Source organism: Lagenorhynchus albirostris, chromosome 7, assembly GCF_949774975.1.
Source record: "Lagenorhynchus albirostris chromosome 7, mLagAlb1.1, whole genome shotgun sequence".
Lineage (NCBI taxonomy): Eukaryota > Metazoa > Chordata > Mammalia > Artiodactyla > Delphinidae > Lagenorhynchus > Lagenorhynchus albirostris.
The window spans coordinates 49282287-49307845 of NC_083101.1; the positions used below are offsets into that span (position 1 = coordinate 49282287).

The 25559-nt window shown below is 41.2% G+C and overlaps 1 protein-coding gene across 1 annotated transcript in view; it reads right to left on the minus strand.

Moving 5' to 3' along the window:
* The window catches only part of MAMDC2 (MAM domain containing 2), a 164411-nt gene that overhangs the window by 107456 nt on the left and 31396 nt on the right, over positions 1–25559 (minus strand). The window lies entirely within an intron of this gene.

The window sequence follows — 25559 nt, forward strand, 5'->3', positions numbered from 1 at the left end:
AAATATGGTTAAAATAAAGGCAACAAGTTTAAGTCCAAAAACAATAATGAAGTCCCAGTTAAAATATTTTAGAATCCTCCTTAAACATGAAAATAAATGTATGACTCTGTGCCTACGGCTTATAAGAAATCACAGCAAAGTTGGTAGAAAACAAGACAGTGGGTTTCAATAAGTTGTCTGCCATGGAGACTAGGGTTTTGATAACAATGATGCCGAGAGAAGCTGTGTTCATTCTTTACGATTTTAGAAGACTTAGTTATTCACTAAGCACCGGGGCATGTTTAATCCTCACAGCAACCCCACGATAAAGCTGGAGAGTTATTACCCTTCATTTCATAGATCAGGAAAGCCAGGCTCGGAGAATATATGCAGCCTGGTGAGAAGCCAGGTTCAGGATCCCACTTGGATTGCCAGATTAAGCAATTAAAAATACTGATGTATGTCCCAAATATTGCATGGGGCATACTTATGCTAAAAAATTGCCTGTTTATCTGAAATTCAAACTGAACTGGACTTCCTCTATTTACTTGGCAACTCTAGGCTCCAGGCCAATTCTTTTTCTGTGAAAAGAGAATATTAGATTTGAGGGTCACTGGGGACCCTTTCAGATAAAAGGGCTGAGGCTGTGGCTCTTTTCCCCTCCCCTTCTGACCCTTCCTGAAGGTTCTGCACCTGCTGGCCTGTGACGTGTGCCTTACTCCAGCACAGCAGGGAGCCAAGCCAGGCAGGGAAAGGGGTGGCAAAGAAGGACATGAGCCATGAGCCTCAGGACTCCAGGGCCACACACTCCATGTGGTTTCCGTATTTTTTAATTTTATTATGATTATTTTTGAATAGGTGGTACTGAATTATGCAAAACTGAAAGATATAACACAGTGAAGGTAAGCCTCTCTCTTACTCTCAATTTCTGGGACATCCTTCCACAGATACTTTATTCACATACTAATACATATATGTATATTTAAACATAGCTTTTGAGTTTTTATACAAATGTATAATAGTATGTCCTTGTAGTTGTAATTTGAATTTCTCTCATTATGAGTGAAGTTAAACAACTTTTTACATGTTTTAAAGTCATTGATTTTCCTTTTTGTGTTGTCTTTGGCCCATTTTTCTATTCAGTTTTTAGTCTTTCATTATTAATTTACAGAAATTCTTTACATAATAAGGAGATTAGCCTAATATCTGTCACTTGTTGCAACGCTCCCCAGTTTATCATTTGTCCTTTGATTTATGACTTTTTTAGCATGGAATTTAATGAGTTTTCTTTTTTCTAAATAAATTAATTTATTTAATTTATTTATTTTGGCTGTGTTGGGTCTTCGTTGTGGTGCACAGGCTTCTCATCGCGGTGGCTTCTCTTGTTGCGGAGCACAGGCTCCAGGGCTCGTGGGCTTCAGTAGTTGTGGCGTACGGCTTCAGTAATTGTGGCTCACGGGCTCTAGAGTGCAGGCTCAGTAGTTGTGGCCCATGGGCTTAGTTGCTCTGCGGCATGTGGGATCCGCTCGGACCAGGGCTCAAACCTGGGTCCCCTGCGTTGGCAGGTGGATTCTTAACCACTGAGCCACCAGGGAGCCCCTTAACGAGTTTTCAAAACATCTTATATTTACAGGAGCATAAGACATGTCAAGGTTAGAAAATGATCATTTTCAACAGCACACATAATTACCACCATAACTATAATAGCTACCATTTTCAGGAGGGCTAATTATGGGTCAAGCCCTAATCATTTAAATGTTTATCTCTTTAAATCATAACAGCAGACCTCTGAGGAAGGCACAATTGAGTCATTGTACCAATGGTTCCTAAGATTTATTTTGGGCCTAGAGGTAGACTGAGAGAAAATTACAAAACCATGGGGGCTTTGTCTTTGGTGTCTTCCCAAGTTTTTAGTCAACCTTCATCCTTCACCATGGCACTTCTTCATTCTTCTCTCTTCCCCCACCATCCTTACTCCCCTCCTGACACATCCTCCTGTGTACACTCTGAGGAACAGCCTGTTTATAATTCACTGCATTTTCCTGCCAGCTCTCACCCATTCCCTACTAGGGTGTAAACTATACGGTAATCTCAAACTTGCAGAGCGGGAAGACCATCTTCTTGAGATGCAAAAATTCAAACATATATGAAATTAGAGCTATAATGATGAATTTATAGGATAGAGGAAGGGGAGTACTCGCAGAGTCAGACAAAGTAGGAAGCTTCATGTCCTTCCTGTCTGCTCATGTGTCCAGCCCTGTCTAGGCTGTGAAAAGCATCAGAAAGCCCCTCTGGAATTTGAAGCACTGTGAATTTTAGAGAAAAACCTGCCAGGAGTTGAAGTCAGAAGATATGAGGTCCTGTCCTGGTTTTACTTTTCTGTCAGCCATGAGTCCTGGAGTGATAGTGTTGTTGGTGGAAAGAGCATGGTTTTAGAATCAGGTAGTTCTTACTTAAAATAACAACTCAGCCAATAACTGCCTGACTTCAGAAAAGTTAATTAACCTCCTCTAAGCTTTAGTTCCTCAGGTGTAAAATGGGGATAAAAATATGTACCTTGAAGGATGTTTGTAAAAATTCAAAAATCTCATGCATGGGAAGTGCCTAGCATAGCAACTGGTATAGTGTAGGTTCTCAATAAAGTGTGGTCTCAGATTTCATATTTGTCAAATCATTATTATACTACTCTAACAAAATTTTTAAAATTTTGAGGTTATGTATATCAGAGTTTTCTTAAATTGTATAATTCATGCACCACGCTTGGGGTTTTTCCACATCTGTGTACCACAGGTTCTAATGTTATATTATGTTTTTCTTTAACTGTACTCATCTTTGAAAAAATATAATACTTATTTTATCTGGTTCCTTAGCAATACTGTTCATGAAACTGGGGAGTTGCTGTGCTGGTTAATCTAGTATACATACATAAATTATATGTCAATTATATCTCAATAAAACTGGGAAAATACATAATTATCAAAATTGTAAAATATGGCCATGTGCCACCTAAAATAACCTTATGAACTACTATGGCATGCATACTCCACTTTGGAAAACACTAATTTTTATCAAAGTTAGTTGTTATTATATTTTCAACCTTTCCTTTTGGAAAGGAAACTAAGACCCAAAGAGGGTGAGAAATTTGATCAAAGTCAACCTGATAATCTATTGCAGAATTGAGACGAACCCAAGTGTCTGCACTTCCAGGTCCATATCTCCATTAATCAGTCTCCTAAAATACCTCTAGTTGAAACCTAAATTAGAATCCTGCTGTAAAACTACAGGATTAACACTGTAATATCCTAAAGCAATCTTGTTCTTCCACCACTGTTACTATTTTGTCACCTAGGAAACCTGAAAGGCAGCCTTTCCCTCCCAGAGTGTGTACACCTGAGCTGACTTAGCTATGAGCCTTGCTCAGTTCATAAATTTGCTTGGTATAGGAAAGTATTCCATCCCAGCGGGTGGCGGGGTGGGGGTGGGGCTATAGACAGAGGAGAGCAGAGCAATCTGGGGTTATCAATACTACGTACTGTTTAGAGACTTTTCTGGAAGTTTTCTGACCTTGTTCCGTCCTCTCCCAACCAAACACTCTCAAATGTATCAAGTCTTCTAATGGATTATCTGGACATCTCTACCAACTGTCTCCAAACATATAGGGTACGTTTAAACTCTGTGCTTTTTTTGTTGTTGTTGTTGCGGTACGCGGGCCTCTCACTGTTGTGGCCTCTCCCGTTGCGGAGCACAGGCTCCGGACGCACAGGCTCAGCAGCCATGGCTCATGGGCCCAGCCGCTCCGCGGCATGTGGGATCTTCCCAGACCGGGGCACGAACCCGTGTCCCCTGCATCAGCAGGTGGACTCTCAACCACTGCGCCACCAGGGAAGGCCCTGTGCTTTTTTTAAAAAAATCAAGAAATCCCTGTATGTTCTCCAACTGTGTAATAAATAAAGAGTTCATAATAGAGGTGGGTCTGGGGTCCTACAGAAGTAGCAACTGTGCAGGCAGCTAGCTCTGTGGCGAGCCCTCTCACCTCTGTTCCTAAGTATCAGTCTGAAAAGCCACCTAAGAGTTGAGGGTGTTTCAGTAGATCCATGTTGTTTTTACCTTCCCAGCATCCATTCCCTCCTAGTTCTGGTTAACAGCAACCTGTTTCTTCCCTGAGAAACCAGCCCTTCCTTATCTTCAACCTAAATGGTTCGATTGGGACTGACTTCAACCTCCCGTTGCAGGGGTGGCCACTTGACCCAGGCTTGACCAATCAGATCATTTAAACACTTTTGGCCACAGAGGTTGGTTCAGGAATGAGCACATAGACCAACTCAGGTAAATGAGTCTCAATCATGAGAATTCTGAAGAAGTTAGGAGAAACTTCCTTTTCACAGGAACTATCAGTTATAAGAACGTTGGATGCCTCCACCTTCTGGAGTCCATGATGAAAGGCCCCTTGGAAATGAAGCTAGCACAACAGAAGCCAGAACCAAGAGCTATGAAGAGACAGAGATTGAAATGGATGGAATTTTTAAGCTTCTAGTTGCACCTGAAGTCAAATATCCCTGAACTTCTAATTTATGTTAGGTGATAAAGTCCTTTAATTGAAGCTAGTTTAAATTAGAGTATTTTTTGGTTGAAGACAAAAAAGCCCTATCAATACAGAATCCAGAGTGAGTGCATGATGTGTGGTTTCAACCATGAGGCGTCAGGGAATGGGAAGGGAGGAGGCAGAGGATGTGAAGTGGGCAGCAGAAGGTGGTCAGGAGACGAGTCTTTTGTCTCAGCTTTACTCCTTCTTAGCTATGTGGCCTCGAACTGTGAGTTCATCTCTCCAAGCCTGAGTTTACCCATCTATAAAGTAAAGGAACTGAACAATCAGTAGTCCTCAGACAGAGCTTTGTGGAGCCCTGTAGTGTCTCAAGCAATGGGAGGGTAATGGGGACCCAAGTTCCCAGACTTTCTTTTGTGGAACTCAATCTCCTTTTATCTATATTATTCACCAGGATCTCTAATAAGGTTTTATTGGAAGAGTGGGCTCTACTGTTACAATGGATTAGTTGACCATTCCAGTTCTGTTTATATTGAAGTCTAAAATGACTCAAGGCTTGGGACTCCCAGTGGTAAAAATCTGCCTTACAATGCAGGGGACGCAGGTTCAATCCCTGGTCAGGGAACTAAGATCCCACATGCCGGGGGTCAACTAAGCCTGTGCACCACAACTACTGAGCTCATGGGCCTCAACTAGAGAGCCTGTGTGCCACAAACTACAGAGCCCATGCACTCTGGAACCTGTGCACCACAACTACAGAGCCCACGCGCCCCGGAGCCTGCACACCACAACTAGAGAGAAGCCCGGGCGCTGCAATGAAAGATCCGCATGCCTCAACGAAGATCCCACGTACCACAACTAAGACATGATGCAGCCAAAAATAAATAAAAATAAACAAATAAATAAAATGAGTCAAGGCTAATCTGGGATGTGGTCCCTCTATGCTAAGAGTTGGTCAGAAGCCAAGGTCAAGAGCTCAGTCCCTGGAAGGCTTATTAGCTTCATACAGACATAAAAAATTGTTAAGGGCAATGATCTGTACCTCTAACCTTGAGAACTATCTTAGAGATGTGGGTCATTGGTCACACAGGGACTGGGAAAAGGAATGGACATAGTTCCATGCAGTCATTAGCCTTGCCATAAATGCCAATACAAACACCACTGGTAATACTCAAGGCAGACAATCTCTTCATAGCTAGAAAACAGAGGCTGTTATGCTTGGAGGTTTGTTTGTTTTTCTTTCTCAAGACAGTACAATCATTGCAGAAGAAGCTGAAAACAGCAGAGTACTTGCTACACAATCAATTGCACAACACCTGATGTGTATCCACAGTGCTATAAGTTAATATTTGCTTTTACTTATAGAGACAACGTACACATGTAGAGGAAATCAAATGAGACAATTTTTATGAAAGTACGTAAAAGCACTTTTATGGGAACATAAACTACTAATCTTACATTAAAAATATATTAACTTCTAGGCAAATTTGACACTGTATATAAATTTGGAGTGTTCCAAATATTTTTAAAATGTATCTTAAAAATACATTTTAGCACCAATTGCCAGAATGAGTTGTCTACTACTATAGTCAAAACAATTCTCTTTGTTCTATTTCACATAATAATTGCCAATGTGACTAGAGTCTGTATGACAAATATATGTTCCTAGAATAATGTTGATCTTGCCCACAGTAGATGAATATTGAATTTACTCTAGCAAACATGCTGAAAGACAATAAATTAAGAATGAAAATTATTTCTCAGTGTGTCCTTCTAGTCTGTATACCTAGAAGTTTTCTCATTAGAGAGCTTTTTGTCAACCATATATATCAATAACTTAGGCAATTTATATTAATACAAAAATAAAATCATATATAACTTGAGGTGTACTTTCTCTTATTGATTAACTTCTGAGTTATATTACTGTGCTTACATGTGTTATAGATACAGAAGGCCCAGATGGGCAACAGGGTGAGAGAGGACAAGAGTTAAGTCAGACTAGGCAGAGTCAAGACAAGACGCAGGCAAAGGGTTAGTTGAGGGCAAGCTATGAATGTGTCACAACACATCTCAGGATTTGGAAGCAAGTAGTGGTCAGGAAGGATCCAAATTGGGAAAGACAGATTGTTTCAGGATTAGACAAATGCAGAAGGGTGAGGCTTAAGAGAGGCAGAAATATATGATAATACTGGGACAAAATATTCAGATCTACCAGAAGACAAGGAGTTTCAGACAGCACCTTGGATAGCTCCCTGGGCAAGAGGTGCTCTGACAAAGCTAAGACCCTAAGAAATGAAGGATCTCATCTTCTACGGCCCAGAATTCCCAGCTGGTACCATCCCTGATGGAATGAACTTGGTCCCTGGAGGCTTAGGGAACCAATTGCAACACTCTACTGGAAGGTTTGACTTAAAGCTCTAGGGATGATGTCTACAGCCTGTGGTAATAGCCTCTTTGGTGATGGGCCAGGAAGGCTGGAGGGGTGGGGAGTGGATGAGGTTGTGACAGGAAATATTGTCCTCTCAAAGTTCATATAATTTGTTTTTCAAGAGTCTATCCCACTTAATTTGGGAACAGAAGTTCATCCCAGGACCAACGTTGCTATGAACAACAAGGGGCCCTGTGGTGCAGTTTTAATGTGTTAATGTTCACCTTTGACTTCATATTGGCTCTTCTGGGCACCTACACTTGTAGATTAGAGGAAATGGGATATAGTATTTATTAGATGTTAGAAAGTCTTATATTAAAACAAGTTTAATTTTTCCCATTACTACAACTTCACTGATAGTTCATAATAATAACAATCCCTGGGTGTGACCTTTATGCAGGCAACTGTTAGACTTTATTGCCCTCTGACCAAGTACTATTAATAGTGTAGAAAAGTTTGCTTCAGTTGACTCCTCACTAGTAGAGCCCAAAGTCTCTTGGGTTCAAGGACAAGCAGTGTCATTTATCTCAAAGTTCTTTGGCTGTATTCGCCTTAGGGAGTCAGTGGATCATAACAATAATTGGGAAACCAAACTCATTCCAAATGGCTTATTCACTAAATGAAAACATGACATTTAGATTATTAATTAAGTGGATAGGAAATTTTTATAGATTAACCTAGGAAATGAATCAGGCAGAAGGAAGAAAAAATAAAAAAACAGGTTGTAAGTGGAATAATAGTTGGGCATGGGGTGGGGTGGTAACAGAGAAGAGAATGACTGGTGATACCTATCCAGTGTGTGATTGTGACTATGTGGGGCCCAAGACATCATGATGTGGTGCCAGCTCTGAGCTCAACAATACTTATTGAGCATCTACTCTGTACCAGGCACTGTTCTAAGATCCTGGAGATATAGCTATAAACAAAATAGATGCTCATGGCATTATTTACTCCTCCCTGGTGAGCTTAAGTCAGGTCACCTTGAGTGAGAGCTGAGTGGCAACTCTTCAAAGACTATAGCCAAGATACAACATAAGAAGGTGGCAAAATAAGAGGTGGAGATGTCAGATCTGGCAGTGGGGGATGTGAGAGACCTGGATAAGAAATTTGGGAGTTATAAGTCCCTCACAAAAACCAGCCCCACATTATGTAAGTTGAGAGTGTGCAGAAGAAGGGAAGTGGGTTCTAGTTGGTATTTTGAAGCCCAAGAGGACTTGACATATTAAAGGAGATGTTGGTAATACCTAGTTGGGTTTCTTTGGATGGTTTCTTGGAGATCACAAAATATTAACATTAGAAAAGACTTGAGATGTCATTGAGTCCAACCCCCTCTGTGAACTCTTAAGTCTCTCAGCTAATTAGTGTTAAAGCCAGAACATGCTCATCTTTACTGCAATGGAAGCAAGATGTTTCTCTGTATGATTTTTACATTTTAATTGTGTCTGGCTAAAGAATCTTCTCACTAACAATAAGTAACAGAATCCACATTAATAAATATAAACTTGAGGGACTACAAGGCAGTTGTCTCTGTTGCTTCCTCAGGTCCCTGAGAGACTGGGCTTTGGCTTGTGATGAGGGGTATAAGAAAGAAGAAATCATGGGTAACGAGGAGAAGAGGAATGAAGCCAAGGGAATGGAATGCAAGGCTTGACCTGGAGCTGGCTGGCTTCCCTCATTGAGAGAGATCATCCTTGTCTTCAGTTACAACTCCCTCTGGCCTGGTGATTGTTACTACTCTTTAACAGAAGAGACTGTCATAAGTGATCCATCAGACAGGACTTGCTTTGGCTTAGAAGACATATTATGTATATCCATGCAGAAAAATTGTCACTGGACTCAGAGTCCTTCACTGCTTTGATTGTAGAACAAACAATACTTAAAATCAAAAACTGAAATGTGCTCTATTTTCCAAAAATTCAGTCCAAAACAAATATAACTTTGTGAAACTAAACTTGGAGAATCTCTTAGATATACGCTTTTTCTTTTTTCTTTTTCTTTTTTTTTTTTTTGCGGTACGCGGGCCTCTCACTATTGTGGCCTCTTCCATTGCGGAGCACAGGCTCCGGACGCGCAGGCTCAGCGGCCATGCCTCACGGGCCCAGCAGCTCCGTGGCATGTGGGATCTTCCCGGACCGGGGCACGAACCCATGTCCACTGCATCGGCAGGCGGACTCTCAACCACTGCGCCACCAGGGAAGCCCAGATATACGCTTTTAAATGAACATATTAGACTAGATTCTTTACTGCTAAACCAATGGTGCAACATGAGTATAGAGAGGTGAGGACGATAACAAACAAACCACCCATTCATATCTGAAACTGTTCTCATTCTTGGGAAAAGACAATCACAGCCACTGCTCACTTCCATGGTTTTCAAAACTTGGTCACACTGGCTATTCTGGACGCTGATTTTACTCACAAAATAAAATGCCCTATGTTTCCTTTCTGTTAATTCAATCCTTGGTGGGAGATGCTAGGGCGTAAAAAAAAACAAACCCATGTTTTGAAATTTCGCGATGATAATGTCTCCTAGAATATTCCTATGGTAGTTAAAAATATATATATATATATATTTTTAATATTTTCAACATTCCTCTGGTGCAGAAGGGTTGGCATTTATTAGAAAGTTCCGATTTGCAGGTGGTGTTGTATTAAGCGCCAACAGTAAGCCAGGTAGAGGAAATTGCTTCTTAAGCTTGCACGTCTGAAAGAGGGAATTGCCTCTCTTCAAAGAAAAGTAACTTCCATGATTGGCACTGTTTTCTAAACAGGAATCATGCCAAAGACAGACCCAAATCTGGACTAGGTCACTTGTAGCAGGCTCTTTAGATGTAAGGCTGCAAGAACTCTTGACTTGCCTTTTAAAGGGAAGCCCAGCCACCTCTTTGAATTCTTGGATTAAAAGACGGAGGATTTACATATACAGAAAAAAGTATACCCCAATATTTTTGCAGAGATTAAAAGAAAACACTCCAACTCAGAAATAATTGAGGCAAAATCATAAAAAACTAGTGACATTAGATGAGAGAACATATTTTTAACCAACTTTTCTCATAGGTGGATAACAGACTTTCATGGGGAAATTACAGTAGACTGAAGCTAGGCTTTTCAAGACAGCTAGTTTTAGAATTTTTTTACCTAATGAATTTTGCATTCCGGAACAAGTAATAACTATAATTCACAGAGCTTTCTGAAGTTTACATAGAGCTTCTACCCAAACTCTTTTATTTGAGTTTTGCAATAATCATTTGAAGTTGCTGTCATTACTCCATGTTCTTTATATCTTAACACTTCATGGTCTGTTATCAAGAAGCAAGATGGAAAGTACTATTTATCCTTCTCTTGGCATTTTCCCCTGCTTGTTAGGCTTAAGCCACACCCAGCTCATGGGTCTCGCCAGAACTGGGATAGCCTGGAATGTCCAGGCAGGATATCTTTTATTTTGCCTAGAAATGAGGTCATCACAAGTGAGAACATCCAGAACAGGCACAGTAGGACAGAGGCAAGTATTAGGTAAATCAATTTTATTTGGTCAGCTTACTTAGATATTCCTGGGAGGAAGTTCTGGCCGACTACAAAGACTTCCAAAATAAAGATGATATTTTGAAGCTTGTTAGTGGACTGGGTCTTGGGCTGGCTCATACAATGAATTATAGGACCTCCAGATTGCTGAATCTATCCACAAGCTTCGATAGCATTTGAGAGACTGGCTAACGTTTTGGAGGCCACCAAGAAACTCAGGAAGACTGAGGACTAGGGAGGAAGTTTCATTGTTCTTGAAGGGTTTTTGAATTGTTCCCCAATTACATTTTTCTTGATGGATCTGTGGAAATATGTGGTATGTATACACATACACAAAAGTCAGACTACAGACCAACTCACAGTATGAAAAATTAGAGTTTTGTTTCTATTGTTCTGAATATTCTTTGATGCATGGAAACCTGGCAGAACAAACTATAAAAATAAGGTACAACAAACTCATTCCATGCAACGGGCAGGAGAGGACGGTCCCTCCCAGTTCATCAATCACAATGACGCATAAAAGCCCCAGTCAGCTTCTCCACTCACTGATTTGGCCATTCCCTCCCTGCCCCCATTCCACCAGAAAGGTTCTTGTGGCTTTCCATTGCTCTCAGGCCCAAGATAAACATCCTCAAGATCTGATTTAGCATCAATCACTAGAGCAAATGGAATTACCTCACTTTCCTGGTCTCCTCCTAATCTCGAATTGAATCTTATGCCTGGGCTGTCCTTTCCCCACTGTCTCACCGAGCCCTCTTCTCTGCATCAGACAAACATCCAAGAGTCCCTCTTCAGCAAGACTTTTTTTTTTAATGGTCCATTTAGCTCAAAAGACATTTACTGAGTACCTACTTTAAGCCACACATAATACAAAAATATATAAAGAGGCCTACCTCAGTGAGCTAACAGCCTAGTACAGAAGTACTATGTTAAAAAATATTCTCAGTCCTTGTGTGCAACGTAAATGCTCAAGGGAATTTTTAAAAATTAGGTGTTTCCACACTATTTTTCCAAAATAAAAACTAGACCTGTCTTGCAATTAAAACCTTCCTGACCATTTAAAAATTTTGCAATATTTTCCGTTCCTTGACATTCAGTTTGCATTTGGCCACAAGACATGGTTTAGGAAGAGCTGTTGGCTGCCAAGTCACACAGATTGGCAATGACACACGGAAACCTAGGAAACAGACCTTGTAAACAAGCAATACTCCCAAATGCTCACGCAACCAACCAACTATCCCTGCAAGCTCTACCACTGTAGAGCAAGGCACTTTTCTCTTCCTTTTTTCTTAATAAGGGGCCTTAAGATTAAAAAATACATATTTTTTAAAAAAATCACCGGGCATGTGAAGGACAGAAAACCTAATTAAGAGGAGATTAAAACAAACTGAAGGTCAAAATGAAGTACATGAAAAAAATCATAAAGCCAAGGTAACAACCTTTGCTTTTGTCCTTATCACTTAAGAACAGAGGAAACACTACAGTGGCCAGCACTGGGGAAATGATTAAATAGATTATGGACCGTATTATAGACTACTAGGCAATTACTAAAAAGAATGAGGTATCTCTGTATTGACTTGGAAATATATTATATGTATAAGTACTGTATATGTAAATATATGTAAATGTAAATATATATATGTAAGTATATGTAAAAAATATATATATTTCTGTGTGTATATAGCCATAGCATATGAAAGGCGTATTTGTGCTTTTATAAACTATAAAAATAAGAATTTCTATTTCTACACACATAGAGGGATTGTGAAAAGTTACCTGCAATGCTCTACGTTAACATTCGTTACCTCAAGAAGACTTAGTCATTTATACACTTCTGTATTATTTGAATTGTTCTGATCACTTAAAGCAAAAACAGGAGACTGGGAAAATATTCTATTTTCTACAAAATGCGTGAACAATTTTAAATGTTTCAACATATACAAAGTAAATCAGGGTAATATTTAGCAATAGCACTTGTAATTGCATAACATCTAACCACCAAGGAGCTCTGTTTGCAGATAAACGTTCATTGGTTTTAATCTACTGCAGCTGCACACGTTCCCACTCAGCCAGATAAAGAGCAGGTGTGTTTTGCTTGTGTTGGGGAAGGCTGAAGGCACACCTGGCCAAGACTTCCTCAAGGTCGCGCCGTGGGCTGTGGATCAAAGGGAGGGCCTCTAATCTCACCCAAGAGACCATTCACATGTCCATGCTGGGGCTCTGGTTTGTAAAGGGTGGATATATTATGACATCTGAGAATAAACAAGTAGCCATTTTCCTGCCAAAAATCCAAAAGTGGCCATTAAACGTGCAGTTTAGGATCAATTAGTCAAGTGCTCACAAATAACATGCAGAGGTTGACCAGAGAACAAAACCTCTTGGCTTTGATTCATAACCCCCATCGGACCACCCACACTGTATGCTCAAGGACCATATGTGCTCATTAACAGAACAATAAGATCTGAAATTCTAGGCCTGTTTATATTCATGGCACTCTGCTGGTGTCTTGCTCAGTAGGAGATGAGAGTAGTTAATGTCATTATAGCAGCTTGTAAGTGTTATAAATTTGTTCCTTGAATAAGCCCTTTGGAGAGCTTCTATGTCCTAATGTCACAAAAACATCTTAGACTATTATGTAAAACTCATGAATCTATGCCAAGAGGATTCAACTCTTTCAGGAGTTCTAACAACTACAGTAGTTACCGGTCTATGGCATTTTAGGGCTTCCCCTTAGGGGGTCAAGTAAAGCATGTTATTACCAATGGGCATGCATCAGAAGCCAAGAGATGGTGGCCCAACACTAGGCCTTGACCACAAAGCACACAGGCTAAGTGGAGGCTGGAGTGAAGACTAGTTCTGGAGGATGGCTCCCTCTGTGCTAACGCTGGAGGTCTTGGGCCTTCCAGATGGACAGTCTTAGGAGTACAGGTCAGCAGAAGCTGAGGATCTGAAGCAGGCTGGGCTTGCTCTGGGCCATCGAACCTCCCCACTTCCTAAGGAGATAGAATTCCTAAGGAAAAAATGACTAGACCTATATCTTAAAAATTCTGGAGCCTAGGCCTAGAGATGTAAGTGTGTGAGGGTTGGAGATGAGGATTTTTGTTGGCAGGACCTGGTGGGTTACATGATGGGAGGCTCGACTATGCATTGTCTCTTAATCAGCAGCATAAAAAAAAAAATTAGGTACCAGGTGATTTGGAAAATACCACTGAATGGACTATGATAAAACATGAATACTCTGAAGGGAGAAACTGGAGGTAGGAGAGAGTGATCAGATTGACTTAGGGTTCATAAAATACACAAGATTGAATGATGTTTGCTTTTGCAAAGCCACCTTGGATATCTACACTACACACAAGACTGTTTTATAACAATAAATTAGCCCCTAATTGTTATAACCACACACACTGTGTGCTACAGCAATTAGTTTTTTTCTATTTTCTGGTAAAAATTATAAGCAGGAATTGGTGGGCTTGGGTTTTATGTAAGTCAAGGCAAGTCCCTGATATTAATGAATTGATTCTGACTTTAAAGGAATACACATACACAAGAGAGGTGTTCTCACTTCTGAATATCAGGTGCAGTGTTGTGATTTCACGCCTCTATTGTTTGAGCAGCGCTTTCATACCCATCTGCCCCTCCAGGGACTGAATCCCTGGTTTGATTCTTGCAAATGGACAAACACAATCAAAGAACAGCTTGGCATTGACATCTCTGGCTCATGGAACCCAATAAGGAAGTTGGGATGGCCCACCCCTCTCAGAACGTCCAAAAGGGGGAGGCAAGGGTCAGTTATATCTATTCTATAAGATGGACAATGAATGCACACAGCACTAATATGACATTACCATCATCTTAATTTGCCATAAAGGAAGAGTTCAGAAATCATAATTCCTGACTCCTCTTCCAAGCTCTGGGAGCTACGCTATCCAAATGGTAGCTGCTAGCCATTTAAATGTGACTATTTAAATTTAAAGTAGTTGAGGGCTTCCCTGGTGGCGGAGTGGTTGAGAGTCCGCCTGCCGATGCAGGGGACGTGGGTTCGTGCCCCAGTCCGGGAAGATCCCACAAGCCGCGGAGCAGCTGGGCCCATGAGCCATGGCCGCTGAGCCTGCGCGTCCGGAGCCTGTGCTCTGTAACGGGAGAGGCCACAGCAGTGAGATGCCCGTGTACCACAAAAAATAAATAAATAAAAATAAATTTAAAGTAGTTGAAATGAAATACAATTAAAAATTTGGTTCCTCAGTTATACTAGCTACATATCAACTGTTCAATGACCAGTGGCTATTGGACAGAACAGGTTCACAATATTCTCATCATCACAGAAGGTTCTACTGGACTTGGCTGGTTCAGATTAACCTTGGATATAACTTTGGGCCTTTGTGATGAGAATCATCTACCAATTAGAGCAATTAAAGTGCCAAGGTGAAGCCTGAGGGGATGGTGAAGGAGAGCTTTACCTCTGCTGTCCATCGGCTACCCCTTCACTCCTTGACACGGTCAATTTATACTTCTTTGATCTTACATAAATGACCATGAAAATGCAGCTTCAAGCTCTCCCCACCCCACATTCTGGAACCACTACTGGTCATGACAGAACCCAGAATAAATTAATTCAGGCCCCAAACACAGGAAGCAACAGAATTTTTATTATGCTAATGGATCATGTACTATTTATCTACTTCTTGTTGCCAGAGTGTTTTTTAACCCTTATTTTTTAAATAAAGAAAAAAAAATTGACTTGTTATTTGGGTTTCTCTAACTCATGAAGAATTCCAAGTTCTGCCTTCTTGGGGTTTCACGGCCATATATGACGATCTCCAAGGGAACACTCTGTGCTGCTTTTGCTCTAATAAACTGCTCTACTAGCTCTGAGATTTGACACCTAATTTAATGGGAAAAACTGAGAGGACTATTTTTAGAGAACAATCTGTTATTGAAACTCCCTCATATTTCCAGTCAAGAGTGTAAGCATTCTCTTAGGTACAAAAGAAAACACCCTACCAGGAGAGAGCAATCCAAATTCAAGAGGAGACAGGCATCATACAGAGCTAGAAGAGGACCAATCATCCAAACCACTTAAAAAATAAATACATAAAGTTTGTTCCCCCCAGATCCAGTCCAGGTCTGAGGCAGCAGCCTTTCCAATGGGAAATGATGAAAAAGTTTGTGCAGTCTTGGAATCATTCTACACTCAAGAGCTAGGTTTACTGTTTCCAAGAGATGTAATAGAATGATTTCCTTTGTCGTGGAACTGATGAATAGGACCCACCTTGCCTAGGGCAGAGAGGCCCTAAGTACCTCCATTAATTCTAAAGACAGCTGTCAGGGAGCCTTCAGCAACCTAGGGCTTACTAAGAGGGGCCACAGCTGACTCTACTGCCCGCACCTGCCATGCCAGCCCTGAGATCAGAGTTCATAAAGAGAGAATCGTTTGCGGGAGGTGATTCTCTGGCCTGGCTGTACTATGCACACTATGGGCACTTGTGTTTTCTTCACCTCTCAAGATGTCCTAGAGCTTTCCCTACCTCAGAACTTAGCGTTCTTCCTCATTCTGCGCCAGTGTGTGGAGCGACTTGGCCAGCTCTCCACTGCTGGATGCCTGGGCTGCTTCCAATATTTTGCTATGATGAACTATGCCACCATGAACAATCTTGTACCTCTGCCATTTCATACATGTGTAGGTCTATTTGTAGGATAAATGTCAGGAAGTGGGACTGCTATATCACGGGGCCAAAGCATCTGGAGTCTCGGTAGATATTGCCAAATTCCCTTTCACTGGGTTGTCACCTTTTGCTTTCCTGACCCAATGTATTAATATGAGTATCCCGTTCCTCACAAATTCTCAGACAACACTCATCTCGGGAAGTTTACTGTAAACATAAACTTTCGAGCAACATTTCTTAAAGTTCCTAAGAATCACCTGGAGGAATTTGTTTAAAACGAAGATTCTTGTGATCCATCCTGAGATATTCTGATTCAGTAGCCTGGATTAGAGCCCAGGAAGCCACATTTTAAACAAGCACTGTAGCAATTCTGGTACAGGTGATCCCATGACCTAACTTTTTATAAGATCTTCACTGTCTTAGTAAACTGGAGCATCCCTGTTGAGCCACAGAGGCTGGTTTTTGCTGGCTAAACTGCAAGGGCAGTGCCACACAGAGATCCTGGACTTAAAATCCAAACTGCCCAAGTTTGAATCCTGGCTCCATCACTTGCTAGACACGTGTTCTGGGGCAAGTGATTTCATATCTGGGTGCTGCTGTTTTAACTGTAAACTGGGGCTAATAGTACTATTGCCTTCAAGATTAAATGAGCTAAAAGTTGTTAACACTTTCAATAATGCTTGATCCCTGGTAATTATTTTTAGTGTTATCTTACAAGGTGGAAACTGCTAGTTATCTACCCCAATATCCATTATCCCCCATCTTCCATGGTAACTGAACTCCTGATTTGGGGCTGGGCATAGCCACCCAGAACAAAGATTGTATTTATCAGTCTCTCTTGCAGCTCTTTGTGGCTGGCAAGTGAGACAGAGCAGGACTGACTACATAATTTGAAGGGTTTGGTGCAAAATGAAAATGAAGAGCCTTTTGCTGAAAAGGCAGGAAAAGGGCGCTATTAAAGGTATTAAATATAAAGCTTTTACATTTCTTCTGAAATTTCTCACTTGACCTGTCAGGATGATTTTTATTTGCTGTTTGATGTTGCTCCCTGGGGCACGCAGATTCTGGGGGGGAAGTGGAGACACTCAAAGGCACCAGGAGGACAGCCCAGAGGATACTGGGTTCCCCCTCTTCAACACTGGGGGCTGGGAAGTCAGGCTAGGCATCTACTCTTCCCACAGTCCCGCTGCCCCCGCCCACTGCAGATGGGGGACCCCCAAGTGTGTTACGACCTCTATGTGCTGGGATGGTCTTGGTGTCTGTGGTGAAGGTGAGTGCGTTGCTAAGCCCCCAATGAGTCCTGCTTTGTGTGCTCTGACACTGGTGCCTCAGGGTGGGGACCACAGTCGCCATGCCCTGCTCCAAGTTGCCTTGGGACACTTCACCTGACACAAATCCTCCCTAGACGCATAGGCAACTGCAACTGGGTGCAGAGGGCCACAGCAACTGCTAGGTGGAGATGGAGATGGGGAGACTGGGAAGGCCCAGGGCGCCAGGTGGAAAGGGGTCAGCTGTGGAGAACTAGTCCTGGGGAAGTAAGAGGAGGCAGTGGGTGGAACCCTGCCTGAGCTGAGGCCTCAAGCCCCCAGCGTGTTCTCCACTGTTCCACTGAACTTCACTTATGAAACACAAACATGAATTTATTAAGAAATTCAAGATGGTGGCTACAGAGCCCTAAACCCAAACCAAAAGGCCTCATGTAACTGTACTGGTTGCATGCCCACGGAGCTAGTCCTGCACATAAGCATATGTCGTATGGGCAACTTTCGGGAGATGCCCTTAAAATTATCTTTCCCATCCATCTTCCTGCCTTGGATGCATTTACAATGGCTGGAACATTTGCCACTATCCGAGGCCATGAGGATAAGCGCTACACCTGGGGATGGCAAAGTGTGAGCTAGAAGGAGCCTGGATTTCAAAATAGAGCCTTTCATTTAAAGTTATTAGGGCCACGGTTCCTACCCTGGGTACAGGGATGGTTTCAGAGGTTCATGACATTGTAGACAAACCATTATGTGTCTGAATATTTTGCTGGGAGAGAATCCATGGCTCTCATCAGATTCTCAAAGAGGCCCATGACCCTAAGCATTTAAGGACTGAGCTTTGAGCAGCTCTGAGCAGCAGTTTTCTTTAGCTGTTTACCTGTTGAAGTGATACCAAGGCACTAACCAGAGCCATGTAAAATGTTGAAGTGAGCAACATGGATAAGACATCAACAGGACTGGAATGATGAAAGAAGGGGATTGTGGCCAGGCCAGGAGAGAGGTTCTAACCCCTTTGTGCCCAGCACTGTTTTGGTGAGATGAGATTCATGGTTTACACCAGAAATATAAAGGACTTCCACTTGATCATGATCTGAAAGTTGCCAGGTCCCTGGATACAATTTATTATTCAAAAGCTGCTGCACACTGTCTATAAATCACTGCAAAGTAGGGGCTCTTTCCAACAAGTCTTCAATGTCCTTGGCCAAAGGCCAGAGTTTAAGAATCCCTTCCGTAACTTCAGGGGAGGCATCTGAGCTACAGGGAGCATACTGACATTTGCAGTGGCCAGCCCGGCATCTAGACAAGACAAAGTCAGTGATCCACTCCCACAGAATTTTCTGTTGCCTGGATGGAAGTCTTCCCTTTGGAATGAATCAGCCCTGACACCAGCTCTTGGTTTTATTTTGATTTTAAACCAACTAGGACAATTTATTACAAATACTCAGTGCTGCTCAGGTACAAGATGTACAAGTACCACAAATTAAAACAAACTTGGCTTGTCAAAAGTGCAAGCCTTCTCCCTTTTAAATCACATATCTGCACATACTTAAGCTTGGAAATGAGAGCTTTACTCTTTTGTAGCCAATTTTTCATTCCCTTACACAAATTTCTGTTGCATCTTAAACAGAAGTAATAAAAATATGTTTTCATCTTTCCTCTTAAAATGTGCCTCTCTCGCCTTTAATTTCTGGTGTACTCTTTTTATCTCACTTTTCCATTTTAATATGGCAGAGATAGAAACAAGTACTATTTTTTAATCTTCCAATAGTTCAGAAGTTTGGGAATGCAAGTATTTAGAGAGACAATACAGTCTATCGGTTAAAAACTCAGTTGCCTAGATTCAAATCTAGTTCAGTATAATCTGGGCAAGTTACTTAACTTTTTCATTGTGCCTCAATTTCCTCTTCTGTAAAGTGGGAATAATAACAGTACTAATATCCAGCTCATGGATCTGTTGTGAGGATTAAATGAGTTATGGCTGGTATGCAGAAAATATTTGATAAGTATGAAGCTACCACTATTATCCTAGCACACACACTATCATAATTCTAAAATGAAAAGAATTTATAATCTACTTTGGAAGGGACTAGAATTCAGGGTCACTTATTGAGAACTTATCCTGAGGAAAGGGGGCCTCAGCTAGAACCGGACGTTTACTCCTTGGGAACTTGGGATCCAGGCAGATGAGTCACACAATGGTGGGATCAGTACAATTGGGAACCAAATTTCTTTGAGATTGGTTTTATATGGAGATGGTGCTGCTGGGCAGGAAATCTCCATACCTTGCTCTTGTTGAGAGAATTAAAGACAAGATAAACTAGATGAGGGTCAGCATCTTCTGCCCTCTCCAACTTACCATAACACTAAAAACCTCCTAATAATAAATGATTCTTAAATTATTATTATCAGTCACAATATTGATGGCACCTACTTAATGGGCAGCCAATCTTTAATAAGCTCTATGAGGTTTTAATCTGAGCGGTTCCTGAAATAGTTGAAATGAGGGCTCTTTTAAATATTCCACATTTATATTTTAAATTCAGACTTGCAATGTACCTCCTTCATATTGCATAAGTTTACTTTGTAATATATTCCCAGGAATTTTTGGCAAGTAAAGAAAAACATCAATTTCATTTTGGTCCTTCTTTCAGCCTCTTTGTTCATCTATTTATAAACAATCTTCTCTAAGCCCAGGTGCTCCCCTTCTGCTCCCCAACTTAGTTTCTTTAATATATCATCACTTTGCTTTCTTTCTATAATTGCTGACTCTTGATTTCTTCCCCTATCGGCAACTCCCCAATGGAAATGATTTCAAACAGTGCTGAAGCAAAAAATTACCCAAATGTTGCGTGCTGCATTTTCTTTCTTTGCCTTTATCTTATCGATAAGTAAAAAATAAAAAAATATATACCTCAAGTGTCTACAGAATATTAAGTTTTATAAAACATTTTATATCTCCCCTGTCTCCATTGATCTCACAATAATCCTGGGAGGAAGGGAGGGTATATGATAATTCAGAGAAATTAAACAAGCAGCTCGGTGCTTTGTGACCACCTAGAGGGGTGGGATAGGGAGGGTGGGAGGGAGGGAGACGCAAGAGGAAAGAGATATGGGGATATATGTATATGTATAGCTGATTCACTTTGTCATAAAACAGAAACTAACACACCATTGTAAAGCAATTATACTCCAATGAAGATGTTAAAACAAAAACAAGCAGGCATTTTGACCTTATAAAATTTGAGGATCATAAAATTTTCACCAAAAACCCTAGACTTATGACTCCTGTTATGTTCTTTAGCTAATTATTCCTACTTGAATGGAAAGAAAAATAGAGCAATCTCTTAATTCTGGAACCCCTGGGATGTAGCATGGTCCCCATCAGGGAATTTCCTGATTCATGAAAAGAAACTATGACATCTTGGGTAAATCAAGTACTGCTTTCAAGTTTTCCTTCATCTCACAGTTGGTCTCCTTTATGAGGAGGAATGGGTCACAGTGTATGGTAAAATACACACTATTAACCCAATGTAACCCAAGTTAACCATCAAAACTAGTGTCAGTAAGTGTCTCCCACCCTGGTAGACCAGTGATCTCCTTCTGAACCTCTGAAAATCACTGTTAACGGAAGGATTCCATTAGGTTCTTTTTTATTTCCTCAGTTTTACAGTGTTCTAGACTTGGGATATCTGGCGTTAAGAGATTCATTGACCATTGATATGCAAATATTTAATTGGTCATGATTTTTGAACACCTTTCCACACTATTTATTGAAAAAATATTTTACTGACATTATATATTAAATCTCAGAATATTTACCATAAAAAGCAGGGAGGAGACAATTGAGTGTGGAAATGGGAGAAGAATATATTCTGCTGAAATGGGAAAAAGAGAAAAGGGATAAGACAGTGAGTGTATCAGCCAAGGATCTATGGCAAAAAAATGCCTATAAAGAGTCTAGAAATGGCCTGGAGTTTGAATATAATTTACTACTCAAGTTCCAGGCCCAAAGACCACATCATATGTAAAATATATTGTTATAAGATCTTCTTGTCTCCCAAATCAATCAAACATGCAGTCAATAGGAAGTTACTGGACACCGACGATGTGTTCAGCCCTGTGCTTTCAGTGACTCAAGTCCTGGACATCGCTCAACACTTCTAGCGATTTATACAACACTAGCCATATGGGGGCAGGGGGTAGAGTTGAAGGTACAAACTCCCTACCTCTCACCTTCCTTATTCCAAAGGATTAATTAAAATTAAGAGAAAGAAAGTCCACTCTCCAAAAAAAGAGGGAAGCTCCTAGAATTTATGATAAGGACTGAGCCACAATTTTGAAGTAGTGGAGCTTTCTGAAGTCCACAAGCTCATGTTGGTTTAGTCTTCCTTCTCTTTCTTCCATATGCTTCTACTAGTAAAGGTCTGGGCCCAGACATGCATAGGGTGAGTCTAGATTTCGTTTCCTTTCCTCCCAAGAAGCAGTCAGGCCCATGCCCACTTTGTACCTATGTGTTTCTCAGGAACCTAAAGAAATCAAGCGGTCACTGGGCAAGGAAGGATATGGGATCTCCCAAAGAGCATGCCTGTTTCTAACAACACACAGTGAAACGATGACCCACCAGCAGCCTTCACTCACCCTACACCATTTCCAAAAGTCAGCTTATCCCTTTTGAAACCACCTCCCCCATGAGGGACGTGGTAGGGACATGACTTCAAAAAGGCACATTAAGACCATTAATCTTAGTTGAGGAAATTGTTAAGAGGAATAAATTCTTCTTCAGCCAACATCATGCTGACATAAAAATGACGTCCTAGGAAACAAGGGGAGAGTAACCAAAAGGACAAATGTTTCTGGTTAAAATTCTTTTTTTTTAATTTAACATCTTTATTGGAGCATAATTGCTTCACAATGTTGTGTTAGTTTCTGCTGTATAACAAAGTGAGTCAGCTGTATGCATACGTATAGCCCCATATCCCCTCCCTCTTGCGTCTCCCTCTCACCCTCCCTATCCCACCCCTCTAGGTGGTCACAAAGCACCAAGCTGATCTCCCTGTGCTATGCGGCTGCTTCCCACTAGCTATCTATTTTACATTTGGTAGTGTCTATATGTCAGTGCCACTCTCTCACTGCATCCCAGCTTACCCTTCCCCCTTCCCGTGTCTTCAAGTCCATTCTCTACGTCTGTGTCTTTATTCATGGCCTGCCCCTAGGTTCACAAGAACCATTATTTTTTTAAGATTCCATATATATGTGTTAGCATATGGTATTTATTTTTCTCTTTCTGACTTACTTCACTCTATATGACAGACTCTAGGTCCATCCACCTCACTACAAATAATTCAATTTCGTTTCTTTTTATGGCCGAGTAATATTCCATTGTATATACGTCTGGCTAAAATTCTTCTCCAACTTTTCCTGAAACTCTTTAGGAACAAGAAGTTCCAGAAAGCAAAGCAGTTCCCTTCCAGGTTACTCCAGTGTGGATCAGTGTGAATGCTAAATATTCTCGATCATCTTCAAAGAGTTCCCCATCTCAGCAGTAAGAAACATTGTGCTAGTCACTAAGGAACAAAGTAGCATTCGATTTATACAAACTTGTCAGGTATCCTATTCTAAACTAATTATCAGAAGGCTGTGTAAATTCACAATTTGCTTCTGAAATGTTGTATCTATGAAATGTTTACAAAGACAAGCCCTGGTTATTTGACTCACAAAAGTACGGAGGATCCTGAGGCTTATGTTAGCCTATCATCCCAGAAAGCAGGCTGCACAAGAAACTTGTGCTATGATTAGAAAAACACATTAAAAATACCTGTGGGTAGGGCTTCCCTGGTGACGCAGTGGTTGAGAGTCCGCCTGCCGATACAGGGGACACGGGTTCGTGCCCCGGTCCGGGAAGATCCCACATGCCGCGGAGCGGCTGGGCCTGTGAGCCACGAACGCTGAGCCTGCGCGTCCAGAGCCTGTGCTCCGCAACGGGAGAGGCCACAACAGTGACAGTCCCGCGTACCGCAAAAAAAAAAAAAAAAAGTAGCATTCTAAGTAAAAATTTCCACAATCAAGGTTTTGACATGCTAAATACATATTAAGATAAATATATAACTTTTCAAAACTGGTGGGCAATGTCTCGTTAGTAGTCCATGTGCCAATTTGGGGGAACACTGGTCTACCGAAATAAGAGCACACTTGTACCTGCTCCTAATAATTCCGTGGTAGTGTAACCCCAGAGGAGATATTCAGTCTCATTTCAGCTTTTCATCTCTTAGAATATGGGAGTGCAGCATAGCACAGTGGTCTAAAGTTTAGACCTTTGAATAACACTGTTTTGAGTTCAAGTCTTGCCTCAGTCACTTACTAGCAGGGTGACCATGGGCAATTTACTCAACCTGCCTGTGCCCCACTTTGCTCATCAACTCAATGGCATCAATAATACCTGTCCCATAGGGTCACTATGATGATCCCTGAAGAAATATGCTTAATACCTTTAGGACAGGTTGACATGCAGTAAGCACTCAATAAGTGTTAGCTATGATAATTCTCCCATTTTGACCTTTGCTCCATTCATGTTGGACCACTCTTATACTGGCATAAACTTTGCAACCTATCTTTGTGTCTTTGCCGTGTACCTGGCTTGCCTTACCCAACTTTCAGAATCCTATTCATCCATCACAGCACATCAGAAATTTCACCTCTTTCAGAAAACTTCTCTGCTGCCTTCCCTTCCCTAACAAAACTTCTCCACTCTTTGGACTCTGTGAACCTTTGTACCTCTTCTGTTACACATACCACATTCCGTCCTGGAACCTGGATGTTTGCCTCCTATTCCCTATTGGCTTATAATCTTTCACAGGAAAGATCCCTGTCTCCATCATTGCTGAATCCTGCCTAGCCCAAAGCCCCACACCCCTGCAGAAGAGACACACAATAAATGCTATTTCCCTTGTCCCCAGCTCCAGGTGGTACCTCGGAATACAGGCTGTGCTAGATTCAGAGTCATTAGTGTGCCTTTTAAAAAGTAGCACATGTGCCCTGAATATTCATAAAACAGCCTTTTGCCTAATTTACATTTTAACTAAAATAAATATTTTCCTTACTTTTATAGTGTCTTATACTTTTGAGTTGTCAAACTGTCAAGCTTAATTCAGCTCTGGATTCTCTTTGTAAGTCTTTTAACAGCTCACAATTGTATAAAGCTTTACAGTTTGTAATGTTCATCCACTCAAATCAGTTCACATGAGCCTCACAGTACTCTTTATGGGAATTCTCCTCCTTCTGCAGATGTTGAAAATAAGACTTAGGATAAATGCCTTGTATAAGACCACATGGCTGAGCACACTCAGACCCTGGGTGGGGCGTGCATGGTGGTAGGTTGAGATCTGGTTCTGATGCAAGTTCTGGTGAGGAGCTCTCATCACAGTGATACCATACTGGTGATCCATATAGTTAGGCAGTCTATTAGAGCCACAAAGAAAGGCTAAGAGATGTCTTCCTCATATACAAAGTGATTTTCTTAAGTTATCCAAAAGCGCTGCATCTCCCACTTGAGTTTTCCACTTGTATCACCAAAGAGAAGGATCCTATCTTTAAATAATAAACTCATATAAAGGCCATACCAGCCAATGACTGGTCCCGAGGACCACCTGAGCACCTTGTCAGATAAAAGACCTCTGAATTCATTACTCGTTTGCTCTGTGTATGGTTTTCACCCTTGTACACTCTAAGCTTGCCGAGGCTAGGAGCACGGGCAACTTCCACCCAAAAAGTGTAAGTCAAACAGGTTTCACTGCACAGCCATGTGAAACGTTTACTGGTATCTGCCTGGAAATCTGCAGGGGGCTGTATCTGAGCAAGTAGAGAACTATGAGAGTGTGCATGCCATAGATACAGGACACTGAGTGTTTTCCAGACCCTCATCAACAGTATCTTCTGTAATATCCTAAAAAATGACCAAATCAATGAAGCTGATTCCAGTTTACAAGTACAGTCTCAGATCAGAAGCAATCTTGGAGGCAGAATGCCTTTATCTCAAGCTACCTGGGACCACTGTTCTAATCTGATTCAACTGGGTGCATTTGGGAATGAGGGGAAGAGTTACATGGATCATAAAGCCTAAATATAAAGTAGTTAAAAGATTCCTGGATTCTAACCTGCCT